Source organism: Cydia pomonella, chromosome 9 (assembly GCF_033807575.1).
Source record: "Cydia pomonella isolate Wapato2018A chromosome 9, ilCydPomo1, whole genome shotgun sequence".
NCBI lineage: Eukaryota > Metazoa > Arthropoda > Insecta > Lepidoptera > Tortricidae > Cydia > Cydia pomonella.
In genome coordinates, this window is record NC_084711.1 from 15,274,425 (window position 1) to 15,300,017 (window position 25,593).

At 35.8% G+C, this 25,593-nt stretch overlaps 2 protein-coding genes across 2 annotated transcripts in view; both read left to right on the top strand.

The window, feature by feature from the left end:
* Positions 1–25,593, top strand: part of LOC133521466 (uncharacterized) — a 520,259-nt gene that overhangs the window by 88,658 nt on the left and 406,008 nt on the right. The gene's annotated exons all lie outside the window — the stretch shown is intronic.
* LOC133521457 (patched domain-containing protein 3-like) overlaps positions 23,568–25,593 on the top strand; it is a 60,200-nt gene continuing 58,174 nt past the window's right edge. Inside the window, 1 exon segment of the mRNA XM_061856424.1 lies at positions 23,568–24,178. The gene's annotated coding sequence lies outside the window, so the exon portion shown is untranslated.

A 25,593-nucleotide genomic window follows, 5' to 3' on the forward strand; every position in this document is an offset into this window, starting at 1 on the left:
ATTATTATATAAGCCGTGATGTGCTTGTCACTGCATTAGGTAAAATAAAAATTAAATAAATTTTATAGGACAATTTTATACAGATCGACCCAGTCCCGCGGTAAGCTCAATAAGGCTTGTGTTGTGGGTACTATACTACGATATATATATAATAGTTAAGTACCACGTATTGGGCCCAGTAGCATCACATTGATTAGTATTTAGTGCGAGTTCACTCGTACATTTGCTATTAAACACAGAATGGGAGTTGTACCACAAATCTATTTAAACCAAAATTTTAATTGCTTATCATAAAAAAAGGAAAACACGTACATAGGAAGTACAGTGCTCTAGAGCAGAAACGTATATTTTTCTGCATACTTTTTGGCACAGGCTTTTTGTAGATTTGACTTATTACCAAACTGTCAGGGGGAAAATTCTGAAAGGGGAAAACTGCAAAGGGTATTCTTTAAGAATCAAATGTAAAAAGACAGGCCGAACGGAACATGTATAAGAAACTTGTACTTTGTTATAACATATAAACGTTTTTGTTTCTCGTTCCCGCAGTCTTTCTTGTTATCACATGATAGGGTCACATCATTACGTTACTGTCACATGATAGGGTCGACGTCAAGTAAATAAAGGACCCCTAAGGTTTGACTTGATATAAAGACAGAACAGTACGTGCTATTTCCCATACGTCTTATACATCTATATAATTGTCATACCATGCCATCTCTTGAGATATAAAAGCTCCTGCCAAAAAGTTATACCTATACTTTACCAACTGGGGAAGGTGGAAGCACCTTACTGAAAACCGCAGCCAAATAACACTAGACCCTCTCATAGTGTTGTGTTCCTGCCGGTGAGTAAGGTTGCCAGAGCTCAACGAGGGAGCGGAGTATTAGGGTCGGCAACGCGCGTGTAACTCCTCTGGAGTTGCCGGCGTCTATAGGCTACGGAGACTGCTTATCATCAGGCGAGCCGTATGCTTGTTTATCGCCGACGTAGTATTTAAAAAAAACTTGACCAAATTGTCAGGTGACAGCGAAAACTCACTAATTACCACAAGTTCATAATAATCATAATATATCCATAGTGAACCGTATTAGTACCAAAATTATTGACATTTATTTCATTCTTTGTTAGTAATTCTAACCACTCACATGATTCCGATTTTAACGAAAGGTGCCCTGAATTGCTCTGCCATTTCGCAGATACGACGGCACAGTGTCGTGATATCTTAAAAAATCGATAACTTTGCTTCTGCTTAAGCATTTGGAATGATTCTTTCGGTTTTATAATGGTAAAGAAACAAAGAAATTTATTTTCTTACTTTAGCTATTTGCTGTTATAATAAAAATAATTATTAAAAATTCACGAAGTTTACCCAAAGGAATAATTTCCGAGTTATAGTAGAAAACTATTTTTAATAAAAAATCTAAATCGATAACATATCTTTTTTTTAAATTCAATTTAAAGAAGGCTTAATAAGCTTTAAATTGATACTAAACACCTTGATAGCTCACCTATAAAATTGCAGAGTAAAACTGATTCAAATTCTGATAAGGAACTTTCGAATTGCTCCACCTGGCGTGTAACTATGTGCTATATTCGTGATTTTTTTGTGGCTAATTTAGACACTGAAGTACAAAAATATAGTAAATAACCGTTTAAGACACTAATTACCTTGAAATAAAATACATAATTTATGTAATTATGACAATGATAGTGGCTTTATAACTTAAAATAACAAAAGAGTATTTACATACCTACTAAACTTTGGTGTTTTTAAAACGGCCGATCACCAACAACCGAACTAACTTATAACTACAATAACACGTATAATATATGCACCATAACATACACTTCACAACAAATTAAGCACAATAAGCAAATAGTAACTATTAACACATGAAATTATACTGATTACAAACGTAAATAAACAACACGGCAGCCGGCAAACTGACCTGCGCCATGTCAAAAACCAAGATGGCTACCTATTTAGGGCGGAGCACAACAGTCGCGCGGTGCAGATGTTCAACAGAAATAGGAACTTTTAACACATTCACTGCCAGACGAAAAACGGCAAGCTACCCCAGGATCCGGGCAATATATATAAGAAATATTAGTAAATAGAAATTATAAGTAAGTAGTAACAAACACCCCAAAACGCGTATGCAACGTCTAGTGTACCACATGCCTTACGATGTGCAAAAATGCTTTAAGCAACCACAGTTGCTGTGTTTGTACTTACAATTTTCCGTCACATGGTTTGTTCGCTAATCCTGGATAATACACAGTGATTTAATGCATTTTATTGTTTATTAATGTAATTTAATAATCGAACTATTTAATGACTATAGGTTGCTCAAGATATTTTTGGTAATCATAGAAATCTAGGGCATTAAAATAGGAAACACGCCAAAAATCTACAGAGTTATTGGTTTGAAGTGAGATTTTATGGTCATCAATATTCAGTAGGTCTAAAATATAGTTTTAATCTAATAGACCAATAAACGCGGAGTAATTTAATATATAATACTAACAGAAATATGTAAATTTGAATACTTACGGCATTTTAAAACACGCAGCAACTTTTAACACTCGCACTTTCCCGAACAACTTGCAAAGTAACATAGATAAAAAATACTGTGGTTATGTCTATGTGGTTGAAACATTTTTTAAATATTGTCACGTTGGTATTCTGTATTTTAATAAATGTTTACACCATATCTGTGCAGCCCTTCACAGATAAGAAATAAAAAACCGCATACACTCCGTTCGCAACTCGAGTTGCAACGATCATTTTAGAGGTGCGAAATGTTGAAACCTTAGTTGCTGGAATCATGTGAGTGGCTAATTAGTGAGTTCTGGTTGTCACCTGACGAAATTGTCATCGAGAAGTGCATTAAATACTATATAATTTTCCTTATCTCTTACCAAAATTTACATACAATCGATCGTTGTAAGTAACCAAGGTTTAATTTTGACCTTAAACTTAGAACTTGAAAATTTGACGCGATAATTTCAGAGCGCTAATATTTGACACAAAAAAACCAACAACAGTAAGATGGCTGTTCTATTCACTTACCTTGCCGTGGCCTTACCTACAAAACTAAAGTAACGTAATGATTTATAGAGATACTTTCGATGTTGGGCAACAGAGCGCGCAACCCTGTGCAAGGGCAAACACCAACGAATAAATATGTTTATTTATATATTAGCCTCCGCCCACAACTTTATCGGTGTAAATGTCGAAAAACTTAAACCCCATTTTCATCCTTTTTCAAAATTCCAAATTAACTTTAATTTAAAAAAACTAAAATAAAATATTGATTTAAGTAACCCTTTATTTACGGGTGTCGACCGAGTGGTGACTCCCCAAATCCCCACTTCGCAAACTCATTGCTTAATACGGTTGCCGACCAATCGACGCACGACGGTTATAGGTAATTATTAATTAGTAAAATTCGGTACACGGCGGATAGAATTTGATATATTGATATATAAAATTGAAGTAATAGGTATGAACTTCTTCCTGCCGCATACAGAATGTGTTAGGTTAAAATAACCAATTAGCACAGTTTTCCATTTACAATATGCATAAATGCGTCCAATTTTTTTTTTTATACTACGTCGGTGGCAAACAAGCATACGGCCTGCTTGATGGTAAGCAGTCTCCGTAGCCTATGTACACCTGCAACTCCAGAGGAGTTATATGCGCATTGCCGACCCTAACCCCACCCCCCTCGTTGAGCTCTGGCAACCTTACTCACCGGCAGGAACACAACACTATGAATAGGGTCAAGTGTTATTTGGCTGCGGTTTTCTGTAAGGTGGAGGTACTTCCCCAGTTGGGCTCTGCTCTAGATCTGGAATGACATCTGCTGTGCTGTGCCCTACCACTAAAAGGCGAGATGACAGTCACATTGCCCATACCTTTCTTAATCTCTCTTAATATAATAATAGCTTTAGGATGCTGTTGGGGCTGCCGCGCCATTGCAGTGCATCGGGGATGTTTTGCGAGAGACGTACGGACGGCTTCCATGCCATAATGCGCAAGCGCGTTGCGTCCTTGGTGAGGCGCCTGCGCGGCAGCCCGAATAGCCTCCTTCAGACGGTGGCAGAGCGCGTAGACGGCCCTTTCCAGCTTCATTGGGATAAGCTGCACAGGGCGTCTAACTGATTTATTAGTTTTTATCAATTTTATGTTGTTCGTTTTAATTTTTAATTTTATGTGTGCAAGTAATTAAGTAAGTATTGCAATTTTAATGTATTTTTGTTTTTATTAATTTATATTTTGTCTAGCAAATTTTATCAAAATTGCTATAATATTAATGATTGTGTAATTATGGATCGCATGTATCTGAAATAAAAGAATTTATTATTATTATTATTATAAATATACTTTATTATAGATTTTCTTACAGCCTTCACCGTGAGCAAACAAATATTCTATATAGAGGTCAAGATTATGTTCTTTCGAAATAACTCTAACAATAAGATTGTCACTTTTTCCTTTATTTTTTGCAGCAGAAAATTAGTTGTCAGTGAATAAGAAAATTGACACTATTTAATGACGCCAGTCAAAATAGTTCCGCATCTATAAATAACCCTATAATGATGTAAGTAATAATGTGCCTGTACTGTCTACTCGTATAGGCATAGTTACAGATATCGCAAGCTCAGTGATACGTAAAGACAACGACTGCCATCATCCTGATATTTATAAACCCTGCAAACCAAACAAAAATATACCAAACAATGTTAAAGTTACATAAACTCACGCAACGAACACAAATAACAAGTTTGTCCCATTTATAGTAATTACAAGTTATTTTCGTTCACAAGGTAATTATGACATTTAAAATGATTAGCGTATTCTTTTTAGTGTGCATACGGGTATTATGGTGTCTTTCTTATTAGGATAATGGACGCCGCCGCCGTGACGGTAATTTGTTGATGGCCGGATGTCACCCTGGCCCTTCAAATTACTACACTTGAAAATATAATCCCATTGTAGACAAAAAAGATGGGTCTTACCGGGCACTACTTAAAGGTTATGGCGCCATCGCTCGAAACGATGCTACTATACCTTTGGCCTTTGATTTATTAGATGGCGCCACATTTTGATATTTAATAAATTGAACACATATCAGTGAAAGAATTAAGCATCAACGTCAAATGGCGTTCTAAAAGTTTTAATTATGTGTCGAAAGATGGCAGTAAATTTACGTCGCTACAAAGTTTTCTTTGACAATACACCTGTATTTCAAATTCTATTTGTTATTACTACTGCTACATTTATCGAAAATATATGAAACATTACATTACAATCTTTTTACCTCTGTTTTAACTTTTAACTTACCTCGGTCTCCCCTACTTTGTAGTTCGTAGTTTTTCTAACCCGACATAAAAATAAAGAATAGAGCAGCGGCATCCTTTCTCACTACACCTGTGGTTGAACTGTAATTAAAATGTAATTTGGGTTAGCCCACCGATAGTGGAAGAGTCATGTCAAAAACGTCCCGTCACTTGACTTCGGCCTTTGCCCTACAGCTTAATCGTTCCCATCATTACTTTATAATGAGTGCGAGCGAACTAAAATCTGTCTTAATGAGACTAATCATTATTATGATAACATTCCTAGAAATTATGTAAATTTATTAGAAAATGTTAAAACAGGTTTCACAACTTCCTATTTTTCATTTACCTCAATAGCATATTCAATTATATTTGGGTTACTGATACCTAATGTATTTTCACTACCTACAGTTAGTTTCATATAAAAAATTTCCCTTTCGTTATGATTGCGTCTAGAATACTTATACCACTATTAATATGCCATTACTCCTCCGTAGTACTTTATAACCTCTTTCTACGTGTTTAATTGTCTTAAGGGACCCACTGATTACCAGTTCGCCGGATGATATCAGCCTGTCAGTTATTCGCGATTGTCAGCTTTTGCAAATAACTGACAGGCCGATATCGTCCGGCGAACTGGAAATCAGTGGGCCCCTTTTATTGCTTGGTTTTAAATATTTGTAGGTATTTAACAAACCTTAAGGAACAGTGTCAAGCGCTAAGGATACTACAAACCTAACTTCCATGTCAAATAGGGTTTAACATGAAAAAACTTTCCTCACTATATCTGTATAGAATTAGGTACATAGCATTAAAACTATTCACAATATTTCTTACTTTATATGTTATTGGAGATCTACTATTAGTCGGCTTTAGATTAGTGTCCACCAGTGTTGGCCGAACGTCAATTAGAATTGACCATTAACCATTACAAATTGTACCGTAAACCGTCCGTTACAGTTTACGGTTCAATTTGTAATCAATCAATTTGTATGGTCAATTCTAATTGACGTTCGGTCAACACTGGTGTCCACTATCCAACCATCAAATTGCTATTTCTTAAATCTGGTGACCGGTGGTTATGATATGAATGATCACTTTAGTAAGTATGGTTTGCCGGAGTTTAGACTCAAGCATAAATCTGGGGAATACCCATCGGACCACGACTTATACGGGACGGATCACCTGTAGTAAGATTTGAGAATCCCTAGCAATTCTATACCAGTATAAGTGGTACAGCCGATGATACATAATTGCCACGATTCTTAGGATCAACTTAGATTAGAGACGAACTCCTAGATATAACAGGTTTTTTTTAATTGACCGTGTGACCCACGCGTCCCTAGACATGGGGGACACGCAAATTGGAAATGTCCGCTCCCTAATCAAATCGAACCTGAGCGTAGTGAACAAACTCACGTTAGGCAACGAGTCAAATTGTTCTATAAATATATCGTTTATGACAGACCTACTACAACCACCTACCTACCTACTGTGGTATCGATATAGGTACTTTTTATTAGGTATAGCCATTATGTAATGCTTGCGTTTTGTCTACCTTCCATGAGCAGAAGAGTTATATATAGTTAAGTAAGGGTCGGATCTCGACAACGTGTCACAAACAAGCATCAAGTGTACTGTCATGTTCTGATAGCTGGTAGGTGAATAGCCTGAACAATGATGAAGATAGAACTTGATTCTCATCGTATGGTCGCTTATCTGTCCTAAAACAATTGATTGTATTATCCTACAGCTGTTGAAGTAAAGTCATTCAATACAAAGTAATTCAACACGCAGCTTATAAGGCTTATGACTGCGCTAATGCCAAAAAGTAGGGTTATATCATCAAAAGATCTCTTACATTTCTCAAACTCCAAGTACTCGTTACTCGATAAAACCTTTCAATTGTAACCAAATATATCTTATGTTCATCAGACTCGGATTCGGATCGATTACACGTTTCACGCGCGCTTGCCCAACGTTATTTCTTACTTTCACGTTGATGATGATGATGTAATCCCGTTATCCCTCATTAGGGACATAAGGCTCGCAGAAGAATTTTCCATTTGGCGCGATCCTGGGCGGCTACTTCCAGCTCTTTCCAGCCGAGTCCAGTTGAGCCAGCCTCCTTCTTAACTGATCGCCTCCATGTGATACGAGGCCGCCCTGACCGTCTACTGCCAGGCGATTGCCGGCGGAGACACTGCTTGGACAAGTGGTTGTCCGGTGTAAGGACACACTCCGATCCATCGCCATTACGTTACAAGGACTTTAACGTTATAACAGGTGCTGAATTGTTCATACGTGAAATCATATTAAAATAAAAGCAATCAATAACGTTTGCTTTGCAATAAACGGTGACATTGTTTTAATTTAAAGTTACTAAACTTGTTTTTACAATGTTTACTCGAAATTATTCTTAGATACCTACGCCATTGGGTGTGCGCTACTTAAAAAGAAAAAAATACCTATCAAAATGACAGATATGAATAACAAATGACAAGTCACACATATTCATAAAAAAATTTAGTTTTCGACTGACAGTTGTTACCATTGTCTTGATAGATGACTGAAACATTAGGAACTATTCAATAGTAAAGACATACGTTCCTGGTTTTCTCGTATGTATTGTACGTAATTAATAAGTAATTATACTTTGAATCTACACAAAGACATCACGTAATAAGCTAACAAATAGGTATCTACCTACTAGGTATTTCAATAAAGAAAAAACACCTCATTACATTAAACGGCAAGTTTGTGCTTCCATAATTTAAGAAAATTCTCGTAAGATTAATCGTAGCATAACAATATTTTTTATGACCCAACCCAAGCCCCAAGAATCTGAGCTTTGGACTTGCCCCATCCCAAAATTAACCCACGCCATATGTGTATTTTTTTCTAGGAATGATTCTCTCTCATGGAATAATTCCACGGAAAGATACGGAGTTGAATAGCTATTAGACTTATTTGATGTGACGTTACAAAGAGCGGTAGACCGAATAATTACACTAGAGTATTAAATCATTATAATATGCCTAATATGCCTTAATTGTACTAAAATAAGTCAGAAAGATGAATCTACAATTAGAAAGAATATCTAAACTAAGTGCAGTGTATGGCTCCTCTACACGATGGGCCAGGGTGTAGAGAGGGTAGTGGTGTTGGATTGCTTATGGCTCGGCGGGATGGTGATGGGATGGCCACGTTGTCGGTTTTTCGTCCGCATATTAAAGGGTAGTGGGCCAGCGATGGTGTGTACGCATCTACACGAGGCCCATTCCATAGTGCGTACTCTCAGGGCTCCTCTACACGATGGCCCAGCGTAGGCAAGTCTAAGGGACGCAGCTATGCAGTGAAATGAGAAAGCAATATCACTTGCTCCCTCTAACGCATAAATGCGTCTCTAGGACTGGCCTACGCCGGGCCATCGTGTAGAGGAGCCATCAACCATCGCATGGCCATCTCGCTGGTCCAGCGCTGGGCCATCGTGTAGAAGAGACATCACCATCGCATGGCCATCTCGCTGGTCCAGCGCTGGGCCATCGTGTAGAAGAGATATCACCATCGCATGGCCATCTCGCTGGTCCAGCGCTGGGCCATCGTGTAGAAGAGACATCACCGTCGCATGGCCATCTCGCTTGTCCAGCGCTCGGCCGTCCTGTAGAGGAAGAACGCAGGACGCTAGTGCAGTAAATTCTAAGATAGGTTTGTTTTTTAGAAAATCAGTTGAATCATAAATTATTCAGTTTTAAAATAACTCCTACTCCTAAATGCTAAGATTATCAAAATTTAATATCATATTGCGCTTCATACATTGTGTACATCTGATATCAGGGCGTGACCGACAGTAGCCCTACCACGAGTTTGACACTGACATATTCGCTAGCATGTGCCTAACTGTATGTATGTATGTATAAACTCTTTATTATACAAAATACAAAATATAAATATGGCACAGGATAAGCAGTACGAAGGCGAACTTAGCCCTTTAAGGAATTTCTTCCTCTTCTTCATTTTTCTATACATCTCGCTCGTACTGGCATTTTAGTACGAGCGAGTTGTATACAAAGTAAGTTACGCAGACGTTAGTGAATATGTCAGTGTCAAACTCGTAGTAAGGCTTCTAGTCATCTCTCTGAATATTGAATTGTGCATATTATATTTGCGCATAAATACCTCAATCAGAGATAAGCATATACATAAACTGCATTCTAAGAAACTGTGAAGGCTTGGGTGCAATTAACGAAATTAGGTTGAAGCTGATGCAACGGATACGCACCACCGCTTTTGGAGCACACTGGTCATGAATTGCTGAAAATAACTGAGTATTCTACATTAATTAATGTAAGTTTCATATATAAGTCACAGCCAACTGGTTAATTAGTTAGCTGAAGAACAACCAGCCAAGTCATTAATTGCAATTTGCGTTAAATCAGACTGAAGGTCGTGTAGTCATCTGGGGCACGGTATTGCCCCCGACAAGACGAGCAAAGCGAAGCGCGAGGGCACTACCTACCTTTTCTCGAAACGCTTCGTCGTTTTTTTGAACCCTCATAACTTGGGTTTGGTTTATACCAGACAAACAAAATTTTCGGGATATAATGTCAATAGTAGACTTCTTAAGCATAAAAAAATTTAATTGCTTAGCTCTCATACTTTAGATTTTATTCATATCTAAAAAGCCCCGATTTCGTCACTGACTCACTCACTGATGATCATCAAACCCTTAGGGTACTTCCTGAAGTCCTAAGAAGCTGAAATGTGGTATGCAGGATAGTATTAATACACAAACAACAAATAAAATCTAAAACTTGAAATTTTTTTTCGCCTAAGGGGGTGAAAAGGCGGGTGAAATTTTGTATGGGGAAACAATTACCGCTGAATCGATTTAGTAGGAATCTGGTATGTATAGATAGTTTATGTGGAAAAGATTTTAAAATAATTTTCTATCCCAAAATCAGCTTACAGGGGTAAGGGTGAAAAGGGGGAAGAAAAGGGTGTTAGGGAGAAAAAGGGCTTAAAGTTTGTATAAGGAATCAGTAAAAAATGCGGATTGTATAAAATATGCCCCCAGATACGTATTTTAGAATTTTTAATAATAAATCACCCCCAACCCTTCAAATTACGTATTTTATTGTAAATTTATTTATTATTTATTTATTGTATCTTATGTTCATTTCTTTAAGTTTTTTAGGTTATATTTAAATCACTTGGCTGAGTGAACCAGTCGTTTTCAAAGAGCTGACATTCAATATGCCAAGTTGTTAAAGGTTGAGTGATTTTCTATCGGCCTAGGTAACTATTTAGCTGGCTAACTTAACCAGATGGCTTTGACATATACATACAAACGATAATACGCTCATGCATGTGTACTCAATATGTTTTTATGAATGGCACATAAACTTACGAATTAAATGCGAAAGTAATTCCGTCTGTCTGTTACCTCTTCACGCTTTAAGAGAAATTACCAGTTGGGCCCCTTCTCAGATTTGAGAATTTTAGGTAAATATCTCTGTCGCGCTGACGGGGACGGCTCAACAAGCTAAGGACAACTGCAGCTTAGACGAAATATCCTGCGTAAAAATCTTAGAAAGAGAGCTTTTGTTCTCGACGTTTTCCTCCTCCAAAACTTTACCAATCGTAACGACGGACAGACAGACAGACGGACGGACAACGGAGATTATGATATAATACTACGCGCCCGCTCGCTGCGCCCCCCTTCGAATCACTCTACGCCCCCCAAGCGAGGCGTGCCCCACTGGTTGGGAAACCCTGCACTAGATCGATAGAAACATCACCTTTGACACTGACAGATCATATGTAGACAAATCCAGATCAAATTCAAAACACGTTATTACGATCAGAATACGCTCCTACTACGAACACAATGCAATATCTGGATGACATAGACCCTTAATTATTTTATTTAATATAAAATGCACATTTTTATAAGCATTATACATGTATTTAATTGAATATCATAATGATTTCAATACGTCGACTTTCTACTTTCTTTTATTTAAGTACAACAAAAATGCAACCGGCTCTCTCGTCTTGTGTTTGCGCGTGGAATGCAGATTCTCTCTTCTTTCTCACTCATCACAATGAATCGTAAAATACCTAAAAGACACTAAATTCTTTTTTGTTTTGTACTCCTAAAACGGAAGATATTCGGTGTAAATGTCCCTTCTTTAATATCGTAAATAATTCATAAACGGTGGGCCGTTATGAGTGATCTACATAAAATTTTCTAAAGTCTAGGATCATATATTTACCTACTGAGATATGGAGGAAAGAAGATGATTATAAAAAATAAACTTTTTTTGTCTTTATTCCCCAACTACTTCCCTGTATAATATCTCATTAAATATTGATTTTTGTAAAAAAACTTTTACAAAATTCACTTATACACGGATTATTTATTCTTTGTTACGTGGCCTAAATAAACAACTGCGACTACTGCGAGAGGCATGCACTTAATTTGAAGAAATTTGATACTAAAAAAGAAAACTATCTAATATTAAGCTAACCTAAATCACTGCACTCGGTACATGCGCTGCATTCGAGAAACGACGTGTGCGCAACCGAGCGTGCACGCATCGAAACAATTGACAAACTATTTCATACGATTTGTTTTTCCTTTTTCAGAAATATCTGTAGTTCAGGCAGTGAACAGAATTAGTTTTCTTTAAGACAAAGATTATTTACTGTGAATCCAGTGGTATGGAAATTTGCAAAATATAATAACTACATTTAGCTACTGGCGAAACCTCCTAATACCTACTAATATTAAATTAAAAAGCTCATAGAATAGGTACGGGTATCTAAAATGTCATATTATTTATTATTTAAACCTTACTTATGTACTATGATAAATATCAGGGGGTAGTTATTAAGCTCAAATCGATATATATTATTATAGTTAAAATAAACTTTGTATCTATTTAAACTGTCAAATTGCAACATTTGCGACATAAAAAAAATGCGGGAATTTGCCATATTTCAATAATAATATTAAATATGTACGAGTGCAACACCAGTTCCACAAAATGGTGGGCGCTCGGACACCAGGATTTTCCTCACCACTTTCACTGTATGCGCGCGATTGCTGCCCACATCTAAAAAGTAAAAGTAATATGTCCATCATACATCATAATGACATAGGACGTTTTGAGTTCGAATAATAGGATTGCATGATTACCCGAGATATCGTTGAGCAAGCGTTTTATCCGAGCGCTAACTTCACATCAAATGTTTTGTGCACTTGCGATTTTATAATCTTTATTCTCATCTAGACCTGCCTACAACTTACTGCATACTTAAGAGCTATAGCACTTATGGCAATAATTTATTTGTTGAGGGATTTTAAGCTCTTAAACGTGTCACATGAAAGGGGGGAAAAAGGAAAAAAAAAATCTTGCGAATAAGAATCAGACAGATAAATCCTGCTTGTTATAAGATTTTTTTCAAGCTTAATGTTTCATTAAACTACTACGGATTCCACTCACGTAATGTTGTTGTTGTTATGTTTCATATAAATTATTCCTTAAGTACGAAGTATTCAAAGCTAGAAAATAAAATAATAATTTAGTAGGTCAAAACACAGTAAGTTATTATGGACTTGCGCAAGGCGACGAGTTTTCCTTAGGTATAAACTCGTTTATGAACATTAACATTCATTTTAAACGACTCAGTAGTTTGTGTTGGATATCAGTTTATAATATATATTTTAAATAACACATAAAGTATTTAAGATAATAAATAGTCAAATAAAATACACATAACGAGACTCAATTTTATCTTTTAAAAAAACCTAGTTTTTAGAGCAGCTATTAAAAGAAAAGAAACTACTTGACTTTCTTTTGAAATTATTTAAGTCTGGCAAATATTACTAGTAAATACTGAACTTATAAAATGTAAATAATATCAGTCAAAACAGTCTGTCTTAAAATTGTAGGCAATTTGTCTTACCTATGTTTTGTATCTCAGAATTTTGATATAATATTAGAATCTATAGTTTGGCAGTAGAACAAGGTGGTAAATGAAAAAAAAAACATATAATTTCGCGCCTTTTTCTACCAACAAAGTGGGTTTGGCAGAGTTTGTCTTAGTATGAGTATTTATGACTTTTATGGCCGAACTACAGTATAATCGTAGCGTGAACGCCATTACATCAAAGCGATTCCAATACGTACGTGCCAGTTTTTGTTTAAATTTCTCCTACTCCGATACACACGCACCCATACTGTTCCCACGCAAATAATGTCAGGTGATTGTGTGTTTGTGTGATCTTCTTCGAAATTGTCACAGACAATAAATAACAGTGCTTCATTTGTTCAATTCTGTTACTTTACAGCTTACGTTACGACTGCCTTAAAACTATTGTTATAATGTTTATGACCTCAGTCGTTGCTTGGTTGTAGGTTGTAGGATACCATATCTAATAATTTCTCCCGTAAACTCATTGATAGAGATTTTACAACCTGCGTTTCAAACACGTCAAATGGTATTTTTTGCAAAGCAGGTAGTCAGGTAACAAACATCTGCTCTACATAAATTGCAGTGGATTGTAAGAATCTACCTGGTCTGGGCTATTTATGTAACTTGACTATTTACTTTACACATATTACATATTAATCATTGTTATAAAGTGCTTGAGTTCATAATTATAATCGAATCACTTAATAACAACCAATTGTTCACTGATTGGTCTAGATTTTTTACACTGTTGATGGTATAGCGTTGAATCTGAAGTGGAATCAAGCTTTTAGAATCCCAACTCAATTGGATATTGAATTGTTACTGCTTTAAGTGCATCTTTCCATGGTCTACGTATTAGCACAAGCAGAATGAACCGTGACTAATGTCAAATCGTTTAATCGTTAAATTAACCGCGATAGTTAGTCATGAAATAAAACTATATAAACGGGGTATAATCCAACACGCGGTATAATCCGTTTGAATAGTTTGATTTCAATATCAAATCAATATTTGACGACCGGTCTAGCCTGGAGGGTAGTGACCCTGCCTATGAAGCCGATGGTCCCGGGTTCTAATCCTAGTAAGGGAATTTATTTGTGTGATGAGAACGAATATTTGTTCCTGAGTCATGGGTGTTTTCTATGTTTTTAGATATTTATATATTATTTATATCGTCGTGCAAGTAGGTACCAACAACACAAGCCTTATTGAGCTTACTGTGGGACTTAGTCAATTTGCGTAATAATGTCCTCTAATATTTATTTATCAAATCGAGTTATGATCTTTAAACCTTGAAAGCCGCTCGTGGTGATGTAACAATCGCGACGAGGAGGAAGCAGCCGATGAACGAGAACTAAATAATTGAGACACCGCGATGACGTTACGAGTCCTGGAGGATAGACTTACGAATTTGTACGACCCTAACGGATCAATTTGAACAGTACTTCTAAGAGATCACTGCGGTACGATACCGATCTGTCAATGTCAAAAGTGACGTTCATGGTTGAAGAAATGTGATTTTTGACACTGACAGATCATATCGCAGTGATCTCTAGTAGAAGTATTGTTCGAATACGGCCGTAAGAGTATGGGAACAGCAAAAAGCTCTTGCTGTTTGTTCTTGATTTTAATGTTTAGTAGCAAACTGTATGTAATTTATAGATTTCCAGCTGCTAGATATCTATAGGCATCAGCGGCGGTGCTTCGAAAGAACTCAATTCCAACTGGATCATAAATTTATCTCTGTAAATAATAGCCAATAGGTAAGTATAACAAGAGTCCATCAGGTTTTTTGACATCCGCCACTTATAGGCACACCAAACTTTTATGGCATTATGCAGTGACATTAATTATTAATATGTACATTTAAGTCTTATTTTATACCTAAAACTAGGGAATGCAATAACCGGCCCAACTTCATAACCGGTTTCGGATACGGTTATGCCCGAAAAATAACCGATAATCGGTTACGGTTATTTCGACAAAAAATTATAAATTAACAATCAAGTAATTTGATAAAAATACGATAATAAAAGTACAGTATTAGAGAATATGAGCATAAGTCTTAGATTTTTAATAAAACTCACAAAATATAGTAAAGGTGAAAATTTTACCTTGGAGGTGATACAATATTGAATCAAAATATTTCATAAATAAAGGAAGTAAATTTGTTATTGAAGTACCTACACGAATGACAAAAATTCACCGGTGTCACAACCCAAAAAGGCAGGACTTTGTAGTCATTAGAAGATAAATTCGTAGAATTTAAGTCATGAATAAAAAACTGAAAATAACCGTAACGAGTTATTTGAGTTTTCTCACATGTGGTGTGTGCCTACTCGAATGACAAAAATTCACCGGCGTCACAACCCAAAAAGGCAGGACTTTGTAGTCATTATTAGAAGATAAATTCATAGAATTTAAGTCATGAATAAATAACCGAAAATAACCGTAACCGGTTATTTGAGTTTTCTCACATGTGGTGTGTGCCTACTCGAGTGACAAAAGTTCACTGGCGTCACATCCCAAAAAGGCAGGACTTTGTAGTCATTAGAAGATAAATTCATAAAATTTAAGTCATGAATAAATAACTGAAAATAACCGTAACCGGTTATTCGAGTTTCCAATTATAGGTTATAAAATTTTGACAAAATTATCGGTTACGGTTATAACCGATTTGTATTCCCTATCCTCAACATTTTCAATGGCCGTGGAAAGCAATGATAAAATACGACCATTAAACGACGACGAAATTTAACGACAAACCTTCAAAGGAAATGGAAAGCAACGTTTCATACTTATAATTACTGGGCTAAGCGTGAAATATAAAACAAATGGTTCTTCTAAAAAGGAAACAATGCGTATTAAGACATTGATGGGTGCCAAAAAAACACGACCCTCGATTTAGAAAATGATGCCGACACGTGCGCAGGTAAACGATCTGTAATGCGATCAGTTTTAATCGAGACTTTCAAGAAAATAATACAATTATAATAAACTAGTTACACAATACTTTAAAAAAAAGGTTTTGTTCCCATTTCTGTGAAACTACTACGAAGTTTTTGTATTATTTAGTAACATTTTTTAAAATTTCCGATCAGTATCGTTAGAGCTTGTTAATCCAGATTATATACCAGTTCTTGTAATAAGTACAAATAGCTACAAGTACAGATATCATTCATAATAAGTTCAGTGTTTTCTCACATGTGGTACAATCGAAAGCACGAACACCTAAATGCCTTTGTATTGCTTTTCTATCAATAAAAATGCACAATATTTATTGTGTAATAAGATGACTTGAATGCTCGAATGAAATTTTAAATTATTACGGTATATATTTCAGTTATACATATTAAAATATTGCTTAAAGATTTAAGGTAGTGAAGGGCGAAGCATGTAAACTTAATTTTTGAACTGACCTCGTCAAACGTTCACTTACAAATTTCAATTAATTACTTGGTTCCTAAACGTGATTAGTTTATTGTTAAATCGTGTATTAAACTAGGTAAGTTTTTATTGTACATATTTGTTGAGCGTAACGTCGGACATAATAATGTAGCGTATAAAACAAATAATAAGAAAATTATATGAGATAATCTTATATAAATCAACCTAGTGCCTCAGTAGGTTAAAAGTTATGATCTGAGGTTAAAAGGCTTGTATTGTGGATACTAGATGACAGTGTTGGCCGAACGTTAAATAGAATTAACCATTACAAATTGAATCATAAATTGTAACCGTCCGTTACGGTTTACGGTTCAATTTGTAATGGTTACTTTTAATTTTTTCAATTCTAATTAACGTTCGGCCAACACTGCTAGATGACCATATACCCATACTAATATTATAAATGCGAAAGCATGTCTGTCTGTCTGTGTGTTACCTCTTCACGCTTAAACCGCTGAACCGATTTAGTTGAAATTTGGTGCAGAGATAGTTTGAGTCCCGCTCCCGAGGACTGAAATGTGCTTAAAAATGAAAAATGTGAAATATAATACATATTTAATGAGGTTATTTATTAATGTATGTCTCAGTATTGTACCTGTTGTTGACTTGTACGAGAAATCTTAGTGTTTTTAACTGGAAGAGTAGGGTCAGTAGGTAGAGAAATCCGAATTAATACTACTGAATATTTCTTTGCTGTCTGCTAGGAAGACATTTTGTTTTGAGTAATAAGACTTAAAAGATTACAATAAAGCGACAGCGACAAATTATTTTCACTATTATTTTATTGGTTTATAAGAATTATAAGCCAATTTTAGTTTATAAAAATACCAAATATATGTAATAATATGTTTACCTAATATATTCCATATTATCGCAAACATTTTTTAAACAACACCTTGTTCGTTTTGGCAGAGACCGTAGTTAAATACACAGGTACAGTCAAGGTATTAAATATCGTCACGGACAAAGTGCCAAAAATATGTACACACTACTTTAATGTACAGGCAATAAGGTCGTGTTTCGTGTATACATATTTTTGCACTTTGTCCGTGTCGATATTTAATACCTTGACTGTACGTATTTAAAAATACATAGTAATTGTAACTGTGAGATGAGTAATTTTACCCATTAGCGGATGGACTCGCTCTACTTTTTGCTCCATTGGTAATAATATAGCTATCCGAGATGCGTTCCTATGAAACTTAATACAAACGGGATCTAGTCACGGTCTAGTTTCTTTCTAGAATAAATTGACCACACAAACATACATGGTTATATAAAAACAACATGGCCGCTTGGGAATTTAATTTTACCAGCGGAAAAAGGGTAATATGGAAAAAAAAATGCTTTATTGTAATGAAATTTGTTCGCATATGCATATTATTATAATATAATACCTAAATACCTCTACATATACGCATAGCCTATAAAACGTGTCTGTGTGCTAAGTAAACTAAATATGAAATAGTTTATATCTACATGCGTGTAAGTAAATCGTTCGAAAACATGCAACTTCCATTCATTTTTTTGCATAGCATCTTCTCTTTCGAAGCCAAAAATAATGTAATCTACTCTGATGTGCCGAAGGAAACTTTCCAAATTTGCCAAATTTATTCACATAGGAAATTTTCAGAAATTTCTCACATTTTTTGTATGGGGATTAAAAGTTTCTGAAACAAAAATGAAAATTTCTTATACATATTTCTATGAAATTCTTAAAGAAACTTCCGAGAGCCTTTCTAAAATTTTGGAAACTTTCCGGATCATCTGTAAATCTTCATATATCACCCTTGCCTTAAAGACGATGCAACAATTCCTCCACCATACACCCACATACATACACAATTACCTAAAATCTATAGCGCATGACACAAACTAATAAAACATAACCGTCCTATTTGCTTTACCGTAGTCAGCTAAAATAATACCTGCCGTAGAATGTGACTACTTTTCTCCAAAATTCGCTTCAAAGTTCAAAAATTAATTTAAATTTTAAAACTATTATATTGGAATATGTATGTAATTTTTTAATGTAGATCATCACTACTATAATGTTGTAACACTTAAATGAGGGAAGATATAGATTTCATATATAAAAACTGTTGGGGAACAATATTACCCAGTGGGGAGCAAAGTAGGCACATTTTACGGTAACAAAGGAGTGTATGGACATTCCCGAGTCTATGCCAGACGCATGTTTATGGCTACACCAACTCAGGGCTCGATTAGATTAAAATAATAGCCACGATGCCCAATGTAGCGGACATAAAGATGTGTTTACCGTTTTCACGTCAAGTAGCAGTTTTTTTTATGTAGTTTTAGTTTTATTAATGTCGTTACATGTCTAAATTTAAGATTAATATACATATATGTGTTAGTCAAGCAGGTAAGTATCGCTTTGGCTGTCGATAAGTTGGAAATAAATTTCATACTGATAATTAAGTGACGTTTCTTACATTTAAATTCTCATAAATATTTTTATAAGTGATGTACAATACTAAACCCCATTGCGAATGTCTTAGTTTTTGTTTTAATAACTACCCAAGTATATACAAAATTTTCTTCTTTAACGTATACGTTATTTTCCAGCGGCGATAAACGCAACCAAATGCCTGCTATTATTATTCAAGATATATACCACGATATCTAGTCATAAGTGAAACTGAAACTAAATTACATTGGGACACCAAGCTTGCAGACTGCTCGCAATCAAGAAAGTAATGTCACGTTCGGAACGCAATCTTCAGGCCAAATAATAAAACTAAGTGCACGATATTAAGTCCCGTTTTTAAATTATACAAGATTACCTTAAAGCAGGTACTATTTACGAAGCATGAAATTTAAACTTACGCCATACAACAATTACTATTTTACCTTTGATAGCAAGTGAGCCAGTCCTAAGTATTCCGGCTCTGCCTAGAGAGTGGGAGTACTGAGTACTGGCCCCGCGTGCCAAATGTTTGATGCAATTTCCCCATTAGTAGAAATCTCAAAGCCAAGGAGTCGCCAAGCAATTTCAGTAAGTAGGAAGGTCAGGTTTTATTGAAGTTTGAGTTAAACTGCAATTTCAATCATGTCAGTTTACTGGAGTAACCTTCTTTGTCATTACTGTTTCCGCAGTGTTTTTAGGGTTCCGTAGCCAAATGGCAAAAAACGGAACCCTTATAGATTCGTCATGTCCGTCTGTCTGTCCGTTTATGTCACAGCCACTTTTTTCCGAAACTATAAGAACTATACTGTTCAAACTTGGTAAGTAGATGTATTCTATGAACCGCATTAAGATTTTCACACACAAATAGAAAAAAAACAATAAATTTTGGGGGTTCCCCATACTTAGCACTGAAACTTAAAAATTTTTTTCCATCAAACCCATACGTGTGGGGTATCTATGGATAGGTCTTCAAAAAGGATATTGAGGTTTCTAATATCATTTTTTTCTAAACTGAATAGTTTGCGCGAGAGACACTTCCAAAGTGGTAAAATGTGTTTCCCCCCATGTAACTTCTAAAATAACAGAATGATAAAACTAAAAAAAATATATGATATACATTACCATGCAAACTTCCACCGAAAATTAGTTTGAACGAGATCTAGTAAGTAGTTTTTTTTTAATTTTACGTTGTTTATTATATCTGTGATTGCTGGCTTATTTAAGGCTAGCTTTCTCATAGCTAGCTTAGTTAGGTTATTTATTTAATAACTTAATTAAGTGTTAATTAATTGGGGACTGAAAAACAGCGGTCTCTTTGAGTCTCATCCATTTTACTGGACAAATACTTGTTAATTTAAGTCTGATTTATTATTGTACCTACTTGCAATTCATTGTTTTATTTTTTTTTTGTTTAAAGAGATGAAAAGGTAAGAAAAAAATTATTAGGTGAGAAAGTGTGTAGGAATATTATTGAATTCTAAATTTACTTTTTTTTAAAGTTAATCAATTTTCTTATTTCATTTAAATTGTTCATAATCACAAAGGTAGGTACTTACAATTTTTTATTTACAATAATAACTTGGCCATCGAGTTCAATATGGTATGGTAATTTATAAAAATTATAAATAACTAGTATTGTATTAAGTTTCAGCGATTATTTTCTTATTTGTACATCCTTGTTACTTATTTGTTTCAGATGTTCCATGATATGTTTATTTTCAAATACCTATTCGTAAGTACAAAACTGCTATTTTTAGATTTAAATACATTATGATGTCTAAGCAGCACACATACATTATGATGTTGTGTAAGCAGTGGTGGCCGAGTGGATATAACGTCCGACTTTCAATCCGGAGGTCGCGGGTTCAAATCCTGGCTCGTACCAATGAGTTTTTCGGAACTTATGTACGAAATATCATTTGATATTTACCACTAGCTTTTCGGTGAAGGAAAACATCGTGAGGAAACCTGCAATACATCTGCGAAGAAATTCAAAGGTGTATGTGAAGTCCCCAATCCGCATCGGGCTAGCGTGGGGACTATAGCCCGAGCCCTCTCGCACATGAGAGGAGGCCTGTGCCCAGCAGTGGGACGTATATAGGCTGAATTATTATTATTATTATGATGTCTTGCAAAAATCGTCAACGACACAACGACGACAAGTTACGCCGGTAACAAATACAATGTCTATGCCGCCTCTTCCTGAGGCCGGGCCGGTAAAATTTCTGTAGGTATTAGAGCCAGACCAAGTTAACCCTGACGAAATATGAAAGTGTTACAATAAACATCGAATCTCTATGAAAATATGACTTTATTTCTGGGCCTCACCTTTCTTCCGCCACTCATCACAGTTTGGCGCATCCCGCCAATCGCTGCAAAATGCGCCGAGGTCGTCCCGCCACACACTGCCACAATTTATCAAGTCAAAATTGGTGTAGTTTTCCAACGGACTCAAAGACGTTACGAGTGATGATATGCGCAACATTGATCTTAAAAAACAGGATGCGGAGCGTGCGAAGTGGAGGAGAAAATGGCAGAAAGCGGATTCTGGATTCTGAAGCTGACTGGGTGAGAAATAATACAGGTACTTGTATGCTATTAATAAATACTTACGGATAAAGCGAACATAACGATATCGCAGTCGATCATAACCTACTTATTATATTCCTGAAAAATTTTACTTGCGAGTTTTAACGCGCTTATGTATAAAAAATAGTAAACATAATGGCTTTAATTTTTATCAACACTTTGGAATAAAGCCTAGATGTGAAACAGTAATAATTATGTACTCATTATGTAATCAGTGTCACCACTGCCATTAGAATATTAATATGTATATTAGGTGATAAAACGACAAGTTATAGTAATATTTACGTTTTATTTATATTTACTGGGCAAGATGGGCGAGGAGCTGGCAGGCCCAGGCGGAGATGGCGGGATGACCTGAACGGATCCGGAGATTGCTCAAAACCAAGACGGATGGAAATCGAGGGAGGAGGCCTTTGCCAAGCAGTGGGACACCATATAGACTAGTAATAATAATTATTATTAGTATATTTACTTGTATGTTCGAGTTTTATAAAAACATTAATGGCAAAAATGCTCTTATAATGATAACATATTTGTGACTTGCCTAAATCAATTTATATACAAACTCTACCTCTGTATAAGTATCACATATAATAATAGCCATCCAAGTGTTCCATAACACTAACCACTACCATTAACTTCTAGAAGCAATCGGCTTGTAACAATTGTGCGTCCACTGACTCGGTTGATGACTGTGCCGGCGCAATCCGTCAGTTATACAACATCAAACGCCCGTGTGTTCAGATTAGTTGCGCAAACGCAGGTCATCTGCAGGACCAGTGCAATGTGAACTCTACACAAGAAAGAACTATCCTTTTTGAAGTAACAATTTAGTACGAGTAATTGCTTACTGCGTTTCGACTGCTGCAGTTAGGTCAGATACACCACAACTGCTTTGCACAGACATACTTGACTAATCACTTATTATATTCAGGCAAGATGAAATGTGTATGTGTTCCATTACAGAGGTACTTGCTAAGCCCATAACTGCTGGTCTGTACTTCATCTGCGCTGCGTCCTCTGGGTCCGGGTAGATTCCAAGGTATGGAATCAGAAGCCTTCAGTTAATTAACAATGCCTAATTCCACAGTAGTTATACTGGTTCTATAGTGGTCGACTCGTGCTCGTCAAGTAATTACAATGACACCTAAATGACGATTGTAGCGCTAAAAACGCAACAGTCCATCTTGACAAAACAGTCGGCAAAAAATTTGTGGGCTTAATTGACTATTTATTTATTCTAACTTTACTGCACAAAAGAAAAACTTAACGTACAAAAGGCGAACTTAATGTCACGAGGCATTCTCTACCAGTCAACCTTAAGGCAAAGCAGAAAATATTGTAGGTGGTGTATTTGAAACTAAAGAAATCGTTATTGAAAGACCTAGAGACCTAATTAAATACATAAATTAATTATAGACTACATAATAATAAAGATACAAAGGTACATAAATGACAAGTAAATATATATATAGAAGAACTTTTTTTATACTCTTATGATCTATTGTAAACCAAAACCACCCACATGGCACTAGAGGAAGCATAAACTATCAGATTGCATCTTGCGGGTCGTTGGTCACGTACGGGGTTCTGGTGGCAGCCAGTGCCTTTGTTTCACCCTAAAATGTACAACCTAATACATTGTTATCTAAAAGTGTTGAATTACATAAATTTGAAAGGGGTAGCGTAGTGCGATAAATATTTTATGTTGTCAAAATATCAATAATGCCAGTGTTTATTTTTTAAATTACTTAAACAAAATATAAAAGACATTGAATGCATGTTACGAACAGGTAGAGCTATTATTAATACCCCACATGTTGTAGAAGAAAAATATATAGCGAAAGCGAATGATTTTTTTATTGAGTACCTATAATAAAAAACAGTTCCATTTTATTGTAGGTATTACAAATTGCTTTAGTAGTAAATTTCAAAATCACAGATCGAACAATCTCGGCTTAGGAGCACCGTTAAACAACGTGACGATCGCAGGTACGTCGTAGTATACACACCAAATAAAAATACGGAGAATTCCTCCAGACAATGAAAGAAAAAAACAAAGTTCATAGACTCTAGAGGCTAAATCCTTTAGGGCCTTAGCAGCGGGAAGTCGGGTCCTTATCTTAAGTTAACTTTTTGAGTAGAGAGGACGGAGTGGGGCGGCCCAGCGCCACAACACTGCGCACCGCCATCGCCGCCGTACGCCGCGCCCGCGCATTCGAAATTCGAACGAGTCCGATTCCATTTTCAAACTTTTAAAATGTTTTCGTTTACAGTGCTGAGGTGAATCTGTGAATTACATCGGTGCTTGCGATTGTGCTTTGGAACGCATATTTTGTGAAGGATTTATTTTCGAGTGGAGCGACCCTTTGAAAAATTAAGGTAAAACTTATGTGTTTTTACTAAAACGTAGCTTATATCGGAGTCTACTCAATCCTTTTGACATACATGTTTATCTATAGTCGAAAAAATACATAAATATTTTACTTCATATTTTTAATAATTGTCCAATTGCCGGACAAAATTAAATGTGAACGGGCAAGTTGCAATACCGCGCTGTCAACCTGCTTGCTGCACATTGCAATTTGGTTTGAGGGTAATTACAACACACGTCCAGTGGCCGACACTTTCACGACGTTGCATAGAAAAGGGTATCTAGAACGATATCTATACTTCAAATTGGCTGCTTATGTTGGCCGTAATGGAAAATCGGTGTTTTCACTTAACACAAGACCTTGCGGGCAAGGAGAACGCAGTCTAAATATAATAATAGGTGTATAAGATGTTATGTTTCCTTTTAAATTCGTGTTTTAACTTAGCATCTTGAAATATACAGTTCAGGCTACTAAGGTATACAATAAGTAGATGACATTATAGTTATTTTCCGGTAAGTAAAGCCAAATTGCTTTTGAATAAAAAAGACGTCAGTAAAAAAGGATACCGGAAATTATCTGGCACTTTGGCTCGTAGTTGTATGTTCGCACCAAATGGCGGCCCGATTCGAACAAAATGCTTTTATAAGCAAGTCACAGCGTTACGATACCGAATACCGATCTGTCAGTGACAAAAGTGACGTTTTTTGGTTGAAGAAATATCACTTGACACTGATGGATCGGTATCGTACCGATGTGCCTAGGCATTGTTCGAACCGGGTCGTTAGTTTCGAGACTTGTGACTCACTACAGATTTTAGACATTTTTAGGGTTCCGTAGCCAAATGGCAAAAAACGGAACCCTTATAGATTCGTCATGTCCGTCTGTCTGTCCGATTCTGTCACATCAGCCACTTTTTTCCGAAACTATAAGAGCTGTACTGTTCAAACTTAGTAAGTGGATGTATTCTATGAACCGCATTAAGATTTTGACACAAAAATAGAAAAAAAACAATAAATTTTGGGGGTTCCCCAAACTGAAACTCAAAAAATCTTTTTTCATCAAACCCATACGTGTGGGGTATCTATGGATAGGTCTTCAAAAATGATATTGAGGTTTCTAATATCATTTTTTTCTAAAATGAATAGTTTGCGCGAGAGACACTTCGAAAGTGGTAAAATGTGTGCCCCCCCCCCCCCCCCCCGTAACTTCTAAAATAACAGAATGAAAAATCTAAAAAAAATATATGATATACATTACCATGCAAACTTCCACCGAAAATTGGTTTGAACGAGATCTTAGTGAGTAGTTTTTTTTTAATACGTCATAAAAAAAATTAAAAAAATTTTTCATCAAACATATACGTGTGGGACACTTCCAAAGTGGTAAAATGTGTGTCCAAAGTGGTAAAATGTTGAACAAGAT